The following is a 20,588-nucleotide window of genomic DNA, read 5'->3' on the forward strand; positions in this document are numbered from 1 at the left end:
CTCTATACCACTATAACTGAATTTGTTCATCATTGCAATAATAACTCATTTGGACTATCCTTCACTCGTGTAATGGATGCCCACTCTCTGGTATTTCTTGATCTGGTTCTCAAATTATCACTAAAAATCATTTTAAAACCACAGCAGGGAAATCCTATGTTCATTCCACTAGTTGCCATCACCCTAAATGGAAAAGCAACATCCCCAAGAGTCAGTTCCACCAACCTCGTAGGAACTGTACTCTTGAAGCTGATTATATAAAGCAAAGTGGTCCACTAAAACAAAAATTCTTAGAAAAAAAATATAACAAGGATTTAATTATTATTATTATTATTATTATTACTACGAGTTTATATAGCGCCAAAGGGTTGCTCAGCGCTGTACAATAGGGGGGACAATACATGGCACAGTACAACAACAACAAACAACGTACGAGGGGTAAGAGGGCCCTACTCTTACGAGCTTACAATCTAGGAGGGAGGGGGTAAAGGTACAGTAGGAAGTGGCTGAGGGGGATGAAGTGGTGGGAGGAATGAGGGAGGATGGCCGTTAGGTGAGGGTGGGGTAGGCTTCCCTGAAGAGATGGGTTTTGAGGGAGCGCCTGAATGTGAATAGGGAAGGCGACAGTCTGATGGATTGGGGCAGTGAGTTCCAGAGGATGGGGGAGGACCTGGAGAAGTCCTGCAGTCGTGCATGGGAGGAGGAGACCAGGGAGCAGGATAGAAGGAGGTCCTGTGAGGAGCGAAGGGTACGGGTAGGGTGGTACTTGGTGATCAGGTTGGTGAGGTAATCAGGGGCAGTGTTGTGAACGGCTTTGTAGGTCAGGGTTAGGAGTTTAAATTTGATGCGTTGAGCAATCGGGAGCCAGTGGAGGGAGAGGCAGAGGGGGGTGGCAGAGGTGGAGCGGGTGGTGAGGTGGATGAGTCTGGCAGCTGAGTTCAGGATGGTCTGGAGCGGGGAGAGCCTGCACTTGGGTAGGCCAGTGAGGAGGGAGTTGCAGTAGTCAAGGCGTGAGATGATGAGGGAGTGTACTAGAAGTTTGGTGGTGTCTGGGGTGAGGAAGGAGCGATTGATAACATCATCTCCAAATATCAAGACCTTTCTGTTAGACAATCCTCGAGAGTACAAATTCCATTCGGTTTATCACTCAATTCCATTCTCAATTCAAAAGAATGGAAAAGGTCATTTCAAAACACTGGAGTATTCTGCTCCAAGATCCCAAACTTAAAGAGATATTACCTTCTCAACCTAGATTCACTTACCACTGAGCCAAAAACGTCAGGGGTCAGATAGCTCCCAGTAAATTGAGATACAAAGAGCACATCCCTAGAACATCAGGCTACTTTTTCTCAGATCTTATAGGCATGTATCGTTGTCACAAGAAAAAATGCTTAACCTGTACATTTGTACAGTATAGGCTACTGTTTTTTACAGCCAATTGTAAAACATATCCCATTTCTTAGTTTTATATTTGCTCTACTGAATTTGTTATTTATACCCTTATTTATGCCTAAGGCAGAATGGTTTAAAAAATGTGAACAAGAAACCTATTGGATTTTCTCGCTGAATACTCTGGCTCCATCAGGACACAACGAAGAAATCTATACGAACACAATAATTTAAAACATTTAATTTCCGTTCATTTACATGTCAACATATCTGGATACAAAATATCAATTTGCTTACTGCTATTTATAATATTCTGATTACTATTATATACATATATATATATATATATATATATGAAATTATATTTTTATTTTAAAAAATGTATTTCTATATCAATTTGTATATTGGTTTAAATTCCCTTATATTGCTCTAGATAACCTATTACTATTATTCTTTCTTTCTTTGTGTACTACCAGTTGTTTTTTGGTTTGGCTATGTTTTTATTCTTGATCTATTTGTGGAACAACATGTCATTAACCGCTTGCCGCCCTGCCACTGTGTATATACGTGTGCAGGGCAGCAGTGGAGCGCAAAACCACGTTTAAAAACGGGTTCCGCGCTCCCGACACTTTTGCTGGCAGGGGGCGTGCGCTCCCGCCGACCCGCGGGTGATCCGATTTGATCCAGGAGGGATCAATCATTAGATTTCAGCCAGTGATTTCTGGCTGAAATCACATGATCGGTCCCTGTCCTATCCTGTCCTGTGTTGACAAATACACAGGGCAGGATATGATGTCATTCTTCTCTGCCTGGACACATTCCGTTCCAGACAGAGAAGAAGACATCCAAAAAGTGAGTACACAAGCACTACACTACAGTTAAAACACTCTAGGACACATTTAACCCCCTGAGCGCCCCCCCCCCCCAGTTAACCCTTCACTGCCCTGTCACCAGTGTCACTGATCAGTGAAGCGATTTTTACTGATCAGTGTCGCTGGCGACTTCCGATAGAGTTAGCGCCCCTCCCAGATAGCGCCAGTTTGCCCGCCAGTACACCAGTAATCCCGTTTAACCCCTTGATCGCCCCCCCCCAGTTAACCCCTGCACTGCCCTGTCACCAGTGTCACTGATCAGTGAACCAATTTTCACTGATCACTGTATCAGTGTCGCTGGCGACTTCCGATAGAGTTAGCGCCCCTCCCAGATAGCGCCAGTTTGCCCGCCAGTACACCAGTAATCCCATTTAACCCCTTGATCGCCCCCCCCCCAGTTAACCCCTTCACTGCCCTGTCACCAGTGTCACTGATCAGTGAACCAATTTTTACTGATCACTGTATCAGTGTCGCTGGCGACTTCCGATAGTGTTAGCGCCCCTCCCAGATAGGGCCAGTTTGCCCGCCAGTACACCAGTAATCCCGTTTAACCCCTTGATCGCCCCCCCCCAGTTAACCCCTTCACTGCCCTGTCACCAGTGTCACTGATCAGTGAACCAATTTTTACTGATCACTGTATCAGTGTCGCTGGCGACTTCCGATAGTGTTAGCACCCCTCCCAGATAGCGCCAGACTGCCCACCAGTACACCAGTAATCCCGTTTAACCCCTTGATCGCCCCCCTCCCCAGTTAACCCCTTCACTGCCCTGTCACCAGTGTCACTGATCAGTGAACCAATTTTTATTGATCACTGTATCAGTGTCGCTGGCGACTTCCGATAGAGTTAGCGCCCCTCCCAGATAGCGCCAGTTTGCCCGCCAGTACACCAGTAATCCCGTTTAACCCCTTGATCCCCCCCCAGTTAACCCCTTCACTGCCCTGTCACCAGTGTCACTGATCAGTGAACCAATTTTTACCGATCACTGTATCAATGTCGCTGGCGACTTCCGATAATGTTAGCGCCCCTCCCAGATAGCACCAGATTGCCCGATAATACACCAATAATCCTGTCTAACCCCTTGATCGCCCCCCCCGAGTCGACCCCTTCACTGCCCTGTCACCAGTGTCATTGATCAGTGAACAGATTTTTACTGATCACTGTATCAGTGTCGCTGGCGACTTCCGATAGTGTTAGCGCCCCTCCTAGATAGCGCCAATTTGCCCGCTAGTGCACCAGAAATCCCATTTAACCCCTTGATCCCCCCCCCCCAGTTAACCCCTTCACTGCCCTGTCACCAGTGTCATTGATTACAGTGAACAGATTTTTACTCATCACTGTATTAGTGTCACTGGTGACTTCCGATAGTGTTAGCGCCCCTCCTAGATAGCGCCAGTTTGCCTGCTAATGCACGGGATTTTTTTTACCAAAAACATGTAGCAGAATACATTTTGGCTTAAATTTATGACTAACTTTGAGTTTACGATATATTTTTTATAGCTGAAAGTAGAAAATATTGTTTTTTTTCAAACTTTTTGTGTTTTTTTTGTTTATAGCGCAAAAAATAAAAAGCGCACAGGTGATCAAATACCACCAAAAGAAAGCTCTATTTGTGTGAAAAAAAGGACGTAAATTTCGTTTGGGTACAGCATTGCATGACCGCGCAATTATCATTTGAATTAGTGCAGCGCTGTATAGCAAAAAAAAGGCATACATTACAGTATCTATACCATAGCGTGTAGACGCTATAACTTTCACACAAAGCAATCAATATACACTTATTGGGATTTTTTTTACCAAAAACATGTAGCAGAATACATTTTGGCTTAAATTTATGACTAACTTTGAGTTTACGATATATTTTTTATAGCTGAAAGTAGAAAATATTGTTTTTTTTCAAAATTTTCGTGGTTTTTTTTGTTTATAGCGCAAAAAATAAAAAGCGCACAGGTGATAAAATACCACCAAAAGAAAGCTCTATTCGTGTGAAAAAAAGGACGTAAATTTCTTTTTGGTACAGCATTGCATGACTGCGCAATTATCATTTGAATTAGTGCAGCGCCAAGCAGCAAAAAAAGGCCTGGTCATTAAGGGGGGTAAATCCTCTGGGGCTCAAGTGGTTAATTAAGCCCAACTTATTATTCCTATATTGTATAGATCTGTAGACCGCTGGTCCTCCCACGATCTGTCAAAAAAAACATACATAGAGCCTGACCAGTTCCCACCTTCCCTTTTAAAAGTGCTCTGCCCAATCCCATTACATGGTTTGATAAAGGGGCGGTCCTTTTTGCCTCTAAATGTGTATCCACGCCCCCCCATGCTCCTCATGTCATCCGTGCATCTCAGTTCCGCCGCAGCGCTGCTGACAGCCTTCTCTCCACCGCCTGCTTGTGTGAGGCGTGGCTCATTCCAGCATACCTTGGTTAGACTGGCACAGACTTTGGACTCCATCAGTGCCATTACCAGCACAATCTACATGCCTATCTGGGTTAGCCTTGAACCTTGCTTTGCCGTCCCAGCAGCTACCTTGCCGAGCTCTGCAGTCCTTTAGTGGAAGTTTGTTCATTCATGCTTTTATCCTTTTAATAAATGTAAGTGCAATTCTTATTTTTTATCCTTTCTTGGTATTCATTTTTACATACTACGCTTAGGGGGTGGCGTTTCCTGTGTTTTTGCCTTTATTACAGATGAGTACATCCAATCCTCTTCCTAGGGAGCTGCAGCCGTACTGAAGCGGACTTTTTAGGATCCATTTATTGTTTATTTATACAAAAAGGACTATCTATGGACTGTGTCATAATATTCTTTCCCTTCCCTTTCCACTTACATACCTATACATACATAGCACCATAATATTGTTTTTTCCCAGTCTAGTAGGCCTTTGTGCCATTTACTGTATGGACTTTGCCGGACTCTACCCTAATGTCCAGATGTGCTGGTCTGGGATTATTTTACCAGTCCCCACCACATTCTCAGGAGGGGCTCCTCCTTAACTTATCTACTCAAAATATTGCTGAAGTGTCTTTTTCTAGTTAACTAGCCAGTGTTAAGGCTATGTCATATGTTTCTTTGCTGTCTTCTTTTTTTCTACTGTTTTCAGGTTACCCAAGATGGCTGTCTTTCCTGCTGGCAGTACAGAAGACCTTATTAGGTCCATGGAGGGTTTCCCTTGAAGGAGAGGCACTCCATAATTTTGTACACATGTATATGTTACTGTACATATTTCCAATTTTGCTCTGGTTATTAGCTGCAGAGAGGTGTAGCTATGTTGTATATAAGTAAATTTGTATACTAAATGTATTTTTCTGCTAATTTATTTGTACATACTTTATTCCCCCTTCTCAGTTTTTGAACCCTTTTCCCCCTCCCCTTTTTCTGTATGAGATGCCCTGCTCCTGGGCTCAAGAGCCATTTTTTTTCTGCTCCCCAGCCAATGAGGACATGGCTGTTTTATTAGTGGGGGTGAACATAGCTCCCTCCTAGTTAGGTAGGGGGAGCTTGAGTCCTGATTGCTAGAGAGGAGGGCTGAGTAGCAGCCTGGGTGCAATTTCAGGAGGTTAAATTGTGGTCAGGGCTGAGATGCTTTGCAGGCCAGCCCCTCTGGAATTTCCCCCTGCTGCTTTGGAGGAAGGTATAGAGGCAGAGGGTGGATCTGAGGAGTGGCTGGCTTGTACTCTTGAGGGATCCTGGCCAATCCCTATCAGGTGGCTTGGCAAGGGGCCAAGACAACCCTTAAAAGTAAGTGACCCTGCTCAGTTGCAGGAGAATTTGGGTGGAAGACAGTGAAGATGATGTGAGGCTGAAGGCAGGAGCCTGGGAGGATGCCCAGATGGAGAGAGGGGCCCACCTACAAGCAGTAGAGCTGGAAAGGAAGAAAGTTCAGAACTTCACTGGCCCCCAGAGCGAGGACCACCTGTACAGCAGTACCCCCTGGGCGGATGGGGGAAGGAGCACTCTGGTGGAAAACCAGATTAGCCACTTACCTGGGACTGTCCATTTCTTAGAGTGTCTGGAACCGGATCCCCTGTTTAGGGATACCTCCAGATTGCTCGGTGAAGGAAGAGGAGTTCATTTAGGGTCTAGTGTGGTACATTAGGAGATGCTGGCTAGCGCTTCAACAGAGGCTGTGTTGCAGTGGAGGCTTGTAAATAGTTCCAGGAAGTTTTCCTCAGGTTATCAGTTCCCTTGGGCATTCTGAACACCCCTAACCCTATCCCATTTCAAATCCCCTAAATAAAAATAACAAAACCAAAGCTCAAGGACTGATCTCTGACTCTGGATTCAAGGCTCTGTGGAAGTGCATGTCACCTGGCTGTGCAGGACTATAGGGGGACTTAAAATCTCTTTTGTAACTCCTAAGGGGGTAGTGCTACATGTAGTTGAATGTTTGCTAAAGACCCCTAAAACTGTATATTTTCTGAAAACAGACCTGTGGAATAAAAAGATGGCAGTCAGTATTTTATATGGTATATAACATTTGTGAAAAAGTTATAAAATTTCCTGTAAAAACAAGAAAAAAACTCTAAATAGCTTTAAGTGAAAAGAAAAACTGATCCCCAAGTTTTCCATGTAATTTGAAAGATTAAACTCTGTTGAGGGTAACACCAAATATCTAGCTGTGCAAATAAATACGATTGAGAAACTGCAGAAAACTACAATGCCCACAACTGTAAATTGGGGACGCATTATAAAACTTTGTGATCATGATACTGGCAAGAAGATCACTAGACAAGAGCTCAGAAGTGCTTCCCATTTTCCACGGCATTTCTCCCTTGCTGGTTGATATGGAGCAGAAATTCCCTTATTATCAATTAAGTGATGCCATGTTCCGGCCTACAATAGAGATGCATTGTGGAAAGAAGTGAGTCATTTTTTGCCAATATCTAACGACAACAGGATTGCACATCCTGCATTTATGTTTGTGCTTTTGTTTGGGGCTGGGGGATTCTATTTATGTTTTTATATTTTTTTCTAATACAAATTAAATATTTTTTTAAAATTTGAACTTCAACTGTGCATCCTATGTGACTGTAAAGCCAGGTACCATTCATGGAAACTCTATTAGAGCTCTGATGCCTCCTTTGCCTGCACTGCATGAAAATCGAAGACCAAGAACTCTGTTTTGTAACTAACCTGGCTGTTGAATCTGTATTTTGATGGCTGTGACCCAGAAGTGCTCAGAACTGGGTACTTTTTGGTTCAGTGTACACACAGATGATGTCCTCTCTCATCTCTTTGGGCTAATGGAGGGGCTCATTGAATGCTGGGTCAGAAGGAATACAGAGGTGTTAGGGTAGCTTTATACAAGCCCTGGCAAAAAGTATGGAATCACCACTCTTGGAAAATGATCATTTAATTGTGTAGAAAAAAAAACAATCACAGAGATGCCTTAAAACTATTTTCATTTAGCATTCCAACCTTCTGGCTTTAAGAAACACTTAAAAAAAGAAAGAAAATTGTAGTCAATTGCAACTGTTTTTGCAGATCAAGCAGAGGAAAAATTATGGAATCACTCTATTCTGAGGAAAATATTATGGAATTACTATGTACTTTGCAGTTCTAAAACAAACATCTGCATTAGATTACATCCGCTAATTAGTCTGCAGTTAAAAATGAGTGCTTGAACACCTTGGTAAGCTGTTGCACCAAGCTGGTTGACTCCAATCATGGCTCCAACATGGGAGATGTCAGTTGAAATAAAGGAGAGGATTATAAAACTTCAAGAAGGTAAATCATCATGGAATGTTGCAAAAGATGTTGGTTGTTTCCAGTCAGCTGTGTCTAAAATCTGGACTAAGTACAAATCAAATGGGAATTTTATAAAAGGCAAGCGTACTGGTAGAACAAAGAAGACATCAAAGCGTCAAGATAGAAGAAAACTTATAGCAATATGCCTTACGTAAATGTATGTACTGTAAGACATCGCCTAAAGGAAATGGGATTTACATACAGAAAAGCCAAACAAAATACATCATTAACACCTAAACAAAAAAAAAAAACAAGGTTACAGTGGGCTAAAGAAAAGCATTCTTTAACTGTGGGTGACTGGATGAAAGTGATATTCAGTGATGAATCATTAATCTGCATTGGGCAGGGTGATGATGCTGGAACGTTTTTTTGGTGCTGTTCCAATAAAGTGTATACAGAAGATTGCTTGAAAAAAAAATGCAAATTTGCACAATCATCGATGATGTGGGGTTGCATGTCAGGTAAAGGTACAGGGGAGATGACAGTCATTAAATCTTCAATACATGCACAAGTTTATATTGAGATTTTGGACACTTTTCTTATTCCATCAGTTGAAAGGATGTTTGGTGACGATGACATAATTTTTCAGGATGATAATGCATCTTGCCATAGGGCAAAAGCCGTGAAAACCTTCCTTCAAGAAAGATATATAATGTCAATGGCATGGCCTGCAAATAGTCCAGACCTCAATCCTATTGAAAATCTATGGTGGAAATGAAAGAAAATGGTCCATGACAAGGCTCCAACCTGCAAAGCTGATTGAACAACAGCAATAAGAGAAAGTTCAAGCCGGATTGATGAAGAATACTATTTGTCAATAGTTAAATTCATGCCTCAGAGAATTCAAGCTGTTACAAAAGCCAGAGGTGGTGCAACAAAGTACTAGTGATGTACTGTAGCGTTTTTTGTTTCATGATTCCATAATATTTTCCTCAGAATTCAGTGATTACATATTTTTCTCCTCTGCTTGATCTGCAAAAACAGTTGCAACTGATTTCCAGTTTTCTTTCTTTTTTAAATTTTTTTTTTAAGTGTTTCTTAAAGCCTGAAGGGTGGGATGTTAAATGATATGTGTTTGATACTGAGTGGAGAAGACTGGCTTGTTATTGTTCTCTGGGTTTGGCAATCCTGGATCAGGGGCCAGAGTTTGAAGGCTTTAAAGAGATTTGGGTGGAACAAAGTCTCCAATCTTGTGGCCAGGTCCTGCAAGAGCCCTGCAGTGTGTGTGTGTGTGTGTGTGTACACACAACCTTTATATGCTAGCCTTTTTAGTAGCTCAGGACTCCAGCCAGGGATCAAGTGTGCTCCACTTAGGAGACAAAGTCTTAGCAAAGGCGTCAGGTGGGCTCCTATGGAGAGTCCACCAAGGAAGCCATGAGAGTTACGCAGAGACTGGCTTCTGTGAGATGGGGTATCTCAAGGCAAAAACCTGTACAGCCAAGTGGACTATTTTGTTTGCTTGGAAGTTAAAGAAGACTGCAGGCTTAGTCTGGGCAGAGATTGACTTGTAGATGATGAAGTCTTGTTAGCCAGAAGGCTACAAAATTTTTTCTGACTGATGCAACATTGATAAACCCCTGCATGGGCAATCGTTTATTGTCATTGAACTTTTTCTTTCGTATTTAATAAAAGTAGGCGGTTATGCCCTAAAATACAGTTCCTGACAGGTATGGACTTATTGGAAAACAGCTCTACACCATTTGTTTGATTCCCCATATCACAGTACACAGTATTTAGCTTGCATGCACTTAGAATGAAAAAATCTGTTTGATGGCCTTGGCCTGCTTGAAATGGTATTTAAGTCCAAGAACAAAATTGTAATATAGCTTAAAAGTATTGCCGCACACTGTATTCAACTCTGGTGTGAAGAAATGAAAGATTGGCTTCAGCTCAAATCCTCACCCATGGGTCATGTCCCTCCATTTCAGCCACATTGGGCCTAATTGTAAAGGAAACTATAATATATTGCAGCTTATCAGTTCTTAGATGTGGTGACTTTTTTCTTTTTTAGGCTAAGTAAATTTCTGCAAGTAAATAATATACCTATTGATGTTTCCAGAAATTGTCACTTTCTATGAGCTGAACTAATATCTAAAACAATGTTATATGCCTTGTCGGCTATCTTCTCTAAACTAGAAAACCACTCCCCACCTCCATGTAATGAAGATGCAGAGAGGAAAACATGCTTCTAGTCTATATCATCAGATCAGCCTTGGGTTACAACCAGGGGTGGACTGACCATTTGGAAACTCGGGCACTGCCCAAGGGCCCGGGGTCAGTAGGGGGCCCCATGAGATGCCACTGGTACATTTTTCATAGGATTTTTTGAGTTTCGGCAAGGACACAGGGGCCCCATGATCCCCTATTGCCCGGGGGCCCCATGAGTTGTCAGTCCGCCCCTGGTAACAACGCTGCACTTCCATAGATACAGTGCAATGAGCGAGCATAGCCACTATCTATGATAGGAAGTGTTACTGGAGGGATCACAGATAAAGGAAAATAGTCTGAAAAAAGAAAACTAATGCAGCCACCAGATTGATGGACCAGTGAATTACAATGTATTACATTTTTATTACTAGGTTTAGATATGCTTTAATTTAGAATTACATTTTTTAAAAAGTATTAAAATTCTAATAATAAAATTATAATTTAGATAAATATATGTAAGACCCTGCTGGATGTTGAAACATACACAAGATGGCCGTGTCCTGCAACTCAGTAACAGCAATTGAGAGGGGGGGGGAGCTGGAGAGCAGAAGTATAGCGAGAGTTGTGCTGACTGCCGGAGAACCAGACCAGGCCACAGAGCTAGAGAGAAGAGAGGCAAGGAGGAGTCGCTGACTGCTAGCCGAGACAGTCTGCCAGCAGGTGACCCGGAGTGTAGTGACCAGATGGAATGCTGCAAGTGAGACCGGAGAACCTGTGGGGTCACCCATCCGCTGAGAGAGAGAGAGACTGCCAGGACCTGCTGGAAGCCACCAATTGGATGAGAGAGTCCTGTACACCAGCCGAACAAGTGCACACTGACATTTTTCTCATATCTGCTGCACACAGTTAAGGACATTACATATAGTTAACATGTGTTGCGGCATAGTTCCCCCGCTACTTTTGAAAATATTTGCAGCACAGTCTAATTATCAGAGCTGACCGCAGTGCATGCCTTCTCCAGGCCAAACCACATCAGTGCTCCCTTAACCATTGGCCTATTCTCTTACAGGAACCTCTTCCACCATTGTCATTGGTTACTGCAGCCCAAAATGGAGTTGCCCTGTGCCATCAAGTGCTTCTGCCAACTTATGACAACTTTCTGCCTAAAATTTTTATCAGCTCAGTGCGTTAAAGGGACACCACCTAAGTCAAGTGCCACTTAAGGGATAGTACTTGTCTTTCCTTCCCTTGTATTAATCCTTTGAGGACTGTCACCAACTGGGCAGAAGATTCCTCATTGCACTAGAAGGGACATTGACTACCCAGTGATGAAGATTGGTATAGCTGGCACTCCTCTTCCCGAACAAAAAACTTTATTGAACGAGTAAAATGTGCATATAAAATGGCTTTGACTACCCTAGTTAAAGCGCTCTTTCCTTTCTCAGATTTAAACCTTGTCATCAGATTCTGAGGGCCCAAAGTGAGCTAGTTCATTCTTTGATAGTTTTCCTTGCTCACTGGGGACTAGAAACACCTCAGGTTGTAGGTATTGGGTTATAACTTCTGAAAAGCAGACCTGCTCACACTGATGGAGGGTCTGCTGTATGTGTTGTTTCTTGCTCAGAGTTGCTAAGAGTAACAATTGCCATTACACACACCTATACCACTTTGCGCTGTTTAACCAAGCTTACATTGAAGTTTAATATAAACATCATATCAGTTTACTCCAATTTGTGTGAGTCTACTTTCTGGTGGTAATTTACTCTGGTGACAAGAGTACTGTTGTGTCAGCAGGGGTTGGGCTTCCAGAAAGGGGTCTAGAACAACAGGGAGCCTGGAAATAACTCAGTGACTCCTAAGGGGGTAGTGCTATACACAGTATATAACGCTGAGGATCTTATTCAGTAAATCTCAGGTGATCTGAAATTGCCTGAAATATAATATGCCTGTGCTTCTCACATCAACCAATCAGCATTTAATTTTGAAAGGGAAGAATATAATACAATAAGCAGTGATTAGTCTGATTTCTTTAGGCTACACACTCAATGTAGAAACAGCATGTTTCTGCATAGGCCATAGCAATCAAACAAATCCTTCCTCTCCTCATTGTAGAATGGTAAAAAAAAAACGGGTGAATCACAGTGTGAGACAGTTTTTTCCTTCAGTTTTGACTTAGTTTGCTGACAGAAGCAAATTTCCCGAGAAAAGAAAATAGCAAAAAAAGAAAAAAAAATGTTTGAAAGTGGATTTGGGATTACACATCAGAACCGCATAATTTATCCAAACATTGGGGGAAAAGTGTAGTAGGATGAGCTCACATTCACCAAATGCATACAATTCATGGTCACATTGAAAAAAATAGAAACCCTTTAGAAAACAAATTAGATGAAGACTGCATGCTTTCAAATCCTGACTCTAAACCTTTTCCTCTCTGCAACTTTTAGAGTATACATACAGTACATGTAGGCTGGTTATGTGCTAGTTATAGTATAAATCTACTTTCATTGAGGAAAAAAAAACAATCCCATCTGAGTGATTTCTTTTCTGTCTTAGTTGCAGATTCCTACTTTTTATGTTCTGTAGAAATTGCTGTTGTTCACCATGTCCTTTTCAGACTGATTCCTGAATAGAAAAGTCAAACATCATCATAACCTCCTGGTGAAATTGCAGTGTTTTGATGAGGAAAGTGCATCGTCGGCATAGCTACAGTGGGGATCGAACGTTTGGGCACCCCAACTAAAAATTTGTATTATTGTGCATAAAGAAGCCAAGGAAAGATGGAAACATCTCCAAAAGGCATCAGATTACAGATAAGACATTCTTATAATATGTCAACAAAAGTTAGATTTTATTTCCATCATTTACACTTTCAAAATAACAGAAAACAAAAAAATGGCGTCTGCAAAAGTTTGGGCACCCTGCAGAATTTATAGCATGCACTGCCTCCTTTGCAAAGCTGAGACCTGCCAGTGTCATGGATTGTTCTCAATCATCGTCTGGAAAGACCAGGTGATGTCAGTCTCAAAGGTTTTAAATGCGCAGACTCATCTGACCTTGCCCCAACAATCAGCACCATGGGTTCTTCTAAGCAGTTGTCTAGAAAACTGAATCTGAAAATAGTTGACGCTCACAAAGCTGGAGAAGGCTATAAGAAGATAGCAAAGCGTTTTCAGATGTCAATATCCTCTGTTCGGAATGTAATTAAGAAATGGCAGTCATCAGGAACAGTGGAAGTTAAAGCAAGATCTAGAAGACAAAGAAAAATATCAGACAGAACAGCTCGCAGGATTGTGAGAAAAACAATTCAAAACCCACGTTTGACTGCACAATCCTCCAGAAAGATCTGGCAGACACTGGAGTTGTGGTACACTATTCCACTATAAAGAGATACTTGTACAAATATGGTCTTCATGGAAGAGTCATCAGAAGAAAACCTCTTCTACGTCCTCACCACAAAAATCATCGTTTGAACTTTGCAAATGAACATATAGACAAGCCTGATGCATTTTGGAAACAAGTTCTGTGGACCGATGAAGTTAAAATTGAACTTTTTGGCCGGAATGAGCAAAGGTACGTTTGGAGAAGAAGGGGCACAGAATTTAATGAAAAGAACCTCTGTCCAACTGTTAAGCATGGGGTTGGATCAATCATGCTTTGGGGTTGTGTTGCAGCCAGTGGCACAGGGAACATCTCACGAGTAGAAGGAAAAATGGATTCAATAAAATTTCCGCAAATTTTGGATGGTAACTTAATGCCATCTGTAAAAAAGCTGAAGTTAAAGAGAGGATGGCTTCTACAAATGGATAATGATCCTAAACACACCTCGAAATCCACGGGGGATTACATCAAGAGGTGTAAACTGAAGGTTTTGCCATGGCCTTCACAATCTCCTGACCTCAACATAATTGAAAATCTATGGATAGACCTTAAAAGAGCAGTGCGTGACAGACAGCCCAGAAATCTCAAAGAACTGGAAGACTTTTGTAAGGAAGAATGGGCAAAGATACCTCAAACAAGAATTGAAAGACTCTTGGCTGGCTACAAAAAGCGTTTACAAGCTGTGATACTTGCCAAAGGGGGCAGTACAAGATATTAACTCTGCAGGGTGCCCAAACTTTTGCAGACGCCATTTTTTTTGTTTTCTGTTATTTTGAAAGTGTAAATGATGGAAATAAAATCTAACTTTTGTTGACATATTATAAGAATGTCTAATCTGTAATTTGATGCCTTTTGGAGATTTTTCCATCTTTCCTTGGCTTCTTTATGCACATTAATACAAATTTTTAGCTGGGGTGCCCAAACTTTCGATCCCCACTGTATAAGCAGATACAATAGACTGTAATGCTAACTTGTGAACTGATGAATAAAACAGTCAATATTAAAAATCAATCATAAAAACCATGAAACAGTCTAAGGGCAGTACACATCTTGTTCTAAAGGTAAAGGCACATAGGATGGGATGATGCCGATGCATGTAACAAAGATCAGCCACACATCGGATGCAGCATCCACAAAGCCATCCTGGGAAGAACCTGCTTCAGAATAGGGAAGTAAAAAGGCACAGGGCATGGTAGTGTGTGTATTCCAATTCAATTTATTGGAAAAAAAACACATCCAGCCTGATAAAAGAACATTCAGACTAGCTCACAGAAAATCACAGGCAGGAGTAGGTGGAGAGGAGAACCAGGATCCACATGCAGCTTCACAATATAAACACAGCTAGGACTGAGAAATGACAGGTAGCTGGCAATACAGCGAGCAGAGAGCACTCACTGGAGCACAAGCACAGAGAGAACACAGCAGAAGTGCTGTGCATGCACAGGCACCATGTTTCCAAGCAAACTAGCCAAGGCTTGAGAGTGGCTATTTTGCACAGAAACTTATTAATTGTATCCCTGTTAATCCTTGGTCTAGGTTCTGATGTGTTCCTTCTGTGTCTGTGCTCCAGTCAGTGCGCTCTGCTCGCTGCATTGCCGGCTGCCTGTCATTTCTCGGTCTCAGCTGTGTGTGGATCCTGGTTTTCCTCTCTACCCACACCTGTCTACCTGTGATTTTCTGTGAGCTGGTAATCATGTTCTTTTACGGTGCTGGATGCTGCTGTTTTACATGTAAGTGGATGCTCTTTTTATTCCCAATAAAGTGAATTGTAGTGCTCACGCCGCTCTGGACTTTGCCTTTTATCTTCAGTATAAGTGAGTAAATCACCAAAAGTGAAGTTCTTTTTGCAGGAAATGCCTAAAACTTGACTTGTATTTTAGTGCAGACTTCTTAAAAATCAGTGAGCCAATCAAAATCAGGAAAGAGCATTTCTGAGGCATTCTGTTTGTCAAAAATGTATAGAATGCCTCCCAGGTTGCTACGTTGTTATGACGGTTTTGACAGTTTTAGAAAGTTACTGCGGCTGCATATTGAAATGGAAAGGTCATTATATTGACATTTACTAGATGAGGACATGCTACAGATGTCTTAAGAAAAAATAAAAGTGCCATCATAGTACACAGGAAGTGTGTAGCATGTCCTGTCCTTCTACCCTTCTGCTGCATACGTCTGCCCATTTGCCATCAATCCTTGGCTCTGGAAATGAAGCTGGGAGTTGCTTTACAGACATACAGTAGCTGCAGCACATCTGTTCAGATGCAAAATAGGGAGATACCACAGTAAATCTGCTTGCCTTTCTCTTTTCAACTATAATTTTCCCTTTGTTTTTTTAGTTCTGTTGTATTAGTCCTTAACAATAAATGAAACTTTTTTTTCATATTTGTTTTATTTGCTCTTTTTTTTATGTCACGTTTAAAAGAGAAGTATGGGCAAAGCTCTTCTGGCCATACTTCTCATGAGGGTCACAAGAGTGCACTTACTTGTGCTCTCCTGGGACCCAGAATCCGAGTCGGCTACCGTCACAGAGCCGCTCCAGACTCTGGATGTTACCCAACAACAATGTTGCTCCGGTCCCCTCTCCAGCTTGTTGATTCAGTAAGTCACTGGTCACACTGCTGCGATTTATGCGCAATTTCAGGTGTGATTTCTGAAGACTTTATTGCTACTTGTGAAGATTTGCAATGATTTTTGCAATTTTCTGTGAGATTTCCATTATATTCTATGTATGTGAAATCGTAATAAAACAGCAGAAAAAGTAATGCAAGAACTACTTTAGAAATTGTGCTGCAGCAAATTTCATATGTTAAGACACTGACATTCACATTCATTAGATGCGATTTCATGTGCGATTTCAACTCCCAAATCGCACCGGTATGACCGGGCACGAAGTGCTAGAGGGGCAGAGCAGAGATCACTGATTGACAGTCATGGTTACATGATCACTCAGTTCTTAGGCTGAGAGTTGGAGCAGGACAGCTTGCAGCATCAGACTGATGCTGTAACAGGTAGAGGTAAGTATGTAAATTTATTTTTTCATGTTCCTACACTTCTCCTTTATAAAAGCACAAAACAGAAAAAAATCCTTTATTTTCTTTGTAAATAACTGCAATGCTTTGTACCAGAATCACAATTTTAGTGTAATTGCAAGACAATATCATGAAAACAAAGCCTTGTTTGTCCTTAAAACAGGACAAACTATAGAAATGTATACTTTTATTCTTCAGTATAAAGCGCTTTGTGATGTACTTATCTATATAAGAGGTCAATGATTTCTGGTGAGTGAGCACCACTATAAAGAATCACTTTGGTTCAAAGAAAGTCATAAAAGGAGAAAAAAAATATTGGTGTGGCACAGAAATTTCTTCAGCACTTGAATGGACTATATGGACTGTTCTTGGAGCACTTAGTCACTGTGTGTGTGTAATTGGTTTGTTCACTGAACTCCAACACGTGTTAGGAGTGAATTTACTAGTATATTCACTAGAGCACTGGCAATATAATTTTAGATTATAAACAATTATTACTATTCAGATAGTGCTGTTCCATAACATACATCTTAGTACTTTTAGTGCAATGGGGGGGCACTTTTGAGTGGAAGAAGGGTGGTCATATTAAAGCGTAACTCCACCCAAAAGCGGAAATTCTGCTTTAAGTCCTCCTCCCCTGCCAAATTATCTAGTTATGACAGGCACCCGCTCCCATTTTCGCTGGGATCAGAAGTTCTGCTCCTTCCCTCCCTCCCGCAGTCTTCTGGGACATGTCACAGGTCCCAGAAGACTGCGGGATCATTCACAAAGTACAGTGTGGCTTGCCCATGCCCAGTGGGCAGCTGGCTGTGAAGCCAAAAGCAGCATAATTGGCTTCCCAAAGTTAGGATGCCAAAAACTAGCCAGGGTGAGGATGACGCTGGATCCCTGGACAGGTAAGTGTCCTCTTATTTAAAGTCAGCAGCTACAGAGTGTACATCCTCTTTAAAACTATCTGTTAAGTGCAGATATACTGTATATCCTCTACAAGAGATATATACTGTATATACGGGTGTGTGTATATATTTATTTCTACTGTAGAGTAACACATTTTGTTAAACACTGGTCAACTGGTTGCTTTTTTGTCTAAGGCTTGCTTAAAACTATTAATTTTAATTAAAGACACTATCATGAAAACAAAGCTTTGTGTATCACTTTGGTATCTTAAAGTGTTTGTAAACCCTCACCTTGTAAAACAACCCATTCAGTATAAAACATAGGAACGAAAGGCAAAACATTTGTGTATAGATATAAAAATACCCAAAACATTATAAATATCTTTTCTCCTCCTTTTTGGATGGTGACAAGCCAGTGAATTGCTTGTGTGGGGGGTGTCAGGACAAGTCTGATCATTGCGGTAGAGCACAGCTTTTACTTTTTCAAGTAAATGGTATAGCACGGGTGTCGGCAACCCGCGGCTCCAGAGCCGCATGCGGCTCTTTTTCACCTTTGCTGCGGCTCCGGAGCACACTGCCCACCAGGTGACAGGCAATAGGGTTGCCGTAGCTCAGTGGTCGGCAAGCCGCGGCTCTTTACACATTTTAATGCGGCTCTTCTGTGTGCTGGGCGCCCGCTCCCCTCCCTCCTCTCGGGCGGCCACCCAAAAGTCAGGACTCTGCAGCTAGCCCAGCAATGGGCAAACTACGGCCCGGCGGACCTTTTAATCCGGCCCGCGGAGCGTGGCAAACATTGGCTGTCAGGATGTAGGCGGGGCAGCGTGACAAACTCCTCTCCTCTCACAGTCCGCCCTGAAGACCGGAACGGCGCGGCAACACGGCGAGAGGAACGCGCGGAGCAAAGGTAAGTGAATTGACACAATATGGGGAATGAATTACTATAGGGGGGATGAATTACTATAGGGGGGATAATTTACTATATGGGGGATGAATTACTATATGGGGGATGAATTACTATATGGGGGATGAATTACTATGGGGGATTAATTACTATAGGGGGGATGAATTACTATGGGGGATGAATTACTATGGGGGATGAATTACTATGGGGGATGAATTACTATATGGGGGATGAATTACTATATGGGGGATTAATTACTATGGGGGATGAATTACTATGGGGGATTAATTACTATATGGGGGATGAATTACTATATGGGGGATGAATTACTATATGGGGGATGTATTTTCAGTTTTAAAAATGTGGCTCTCAAAATAAATTTCAATCGTGGTTTTGGCAAGATTTGGCTAAGTTGAAAAAAAAGGTTGCCCACCACTGACCTAAGGCTATGATTGTGATTATGACGATACACTGTGGCCCTGATTAACCCTTTGCTTACTGGGCCCTTAAACCCCCTTCATGACCAGAGCGCTTTTTGCAATATATGCAGTGTTGGATTTGTTTTAAATGTTGCAATGGTTTTGCGGCTCCCAGTCTTTTTTTCCCTTCGGAAACGGGTCCAAGTGGCTCTTTATGTCTTAAAGGTTGCAGACCCCTGGTATAGCAGGAACATATCAGGAATCTGAAATGCTGGGTTTACATATTCTAAGTTATTGTTGAATATAGAACAGAAATAATCTGCTCTGGTCCATAGAGGGTGTACAGGTGTGAGAGGGGGAGTGGTTAATTTAAAAAAAAATGGCTTGAGTAGCAAATTGTATGCTATATTATTGTTTTTAATGAAAGTGGAGTTATCCTTTAAAATGTTTTGAATTTCCAAACGTATTCAGTGAATATACCATATTGAAATGATTGTAAATCGATAGCTGTAACACGTTTTATATGTTTTTGCAAATTTTGAGGGTTATACGTTTCTGATCGCTTATATTTTATTGTCCTAGATGCTAAATTATATTTTGTATTGATAATGTCACAAGAATGATCTGTAGAAAATGATTTCCTGTTAAGTTGGAACATTATTTTGACCAACATCTTCATCACAATCATCATCAGTGATGATTTTTAATTTACGTTTTCATTTAAAATTAATCTATTTATTTTTATTTAAAGTGGTGCAATTACACTTATTGAAGCTTACACTGCCCCCAGCTCCCTCCTCCAGTCTTATACTTGCCCCTTTCTGATCCAAGTGGGATATTGCTCTTCAATCGCTTTGTCAGCAGAGGAAAGTCTGTGAAGTGGATGGAAGGTTAACATTCATAATCATGCATCCTGTGATAAAAAAAAATCGGGAACGAATGTGCAAAAATGTTTTTGGGCCATTTCATTGGGTGCTTGTTTCCTTTTTTGCTCTTATTTTGATGTTTTTTAGACAAAATTCAAGGCTTAATAGCAACTTTCCTTTTATTTTTTGGTGTACTTTAAGTTATATGTTAAGAAATGTCAGATTAAGGTACAATACACGGGGCGTGGCTAGCTATGGCGGTAATCGGGTGCAGCTAACTTTAGCTCCTGATTCACAGGACCTTCTAACACTGGACTTTGCCTGTTTCACACCCGCTCCATCCTGTCTTCCGGATGCCAAAGCAGCGTAAGTCCCACAGCACCTCCAGGGACCACTCAACAGTGGGCTTGAGCTTCTTTTTTTCTCAGGGTTCACTGGAATCCAACATGGCACCCAGGACCACCAATGCCCGCCACGAGGAGCGATCTGGCTCTCCCCAATCGAGGGAACCGACCACCCAGCAGCTCCTTTGAAGTGAGGGCTGTCTCCCCCAATTGTTACACCCCGGCTGAGTGCTTTACATTCCCCAGCTATATCAGAGGACTTGGGCTCCATCCACAATGATTCGGGTCAGCTAGAAACCCTCAGACACATTCAGCTTAGTTTGGCTTCACTCCCAACTAAAACCGAGCTGGAACATTGGGCTCTACACATCAAATCCTCATTGACGAGGTGAGGGCCCAGGTTACAGCCACGGAGGCATGGGTATCAGAATTGGAGACTACACAATCTGCTCAGGAGGCCCACATTGCGGCCCTGGAGATGGCCCTCCTACAGCAACGTGCCCAGGTAATACAATTGCACTTGCGGGCGGATGACATTGAGAATCGCAGCCAGAGGAACATCATCAGACTAAAAGGGATTCCCAAGACAACGGCAACCACAGA

At 42.0% G+C, this 20,588-nt stretch overlaps 1 protein-coding gene across 2 annotated transcripts in view; it reads left to right on the forward strand.

The window, feature by feature from the left end:
• Nucleotides 1–20,588, forward strand: part of ADCY7 (adenylate cyclase 7) — a 351,396-nt gene that overhangs the window by 130,084 nt on the left and 200,724 nt on the right. The gene's annotated exons all lie outside the window — the stretch shown is intronic.

Source organism: Staurois parvus, unplaced genomic scaffold (genome assembly GCF_062004578.1).
Source record: "Staurois parvus isolate SC_StPar_1 unplaced genomic scaffold, SC_StPar_1.0 ptg000476l, whole genome shotgun sequence".
Taxonomy (NCBI): domain Eukaryota; kingdom Metazoa; phylum Chordata; class Amphibia; order Anura; family Ranidae; genus Staurois; species Staurois parvus.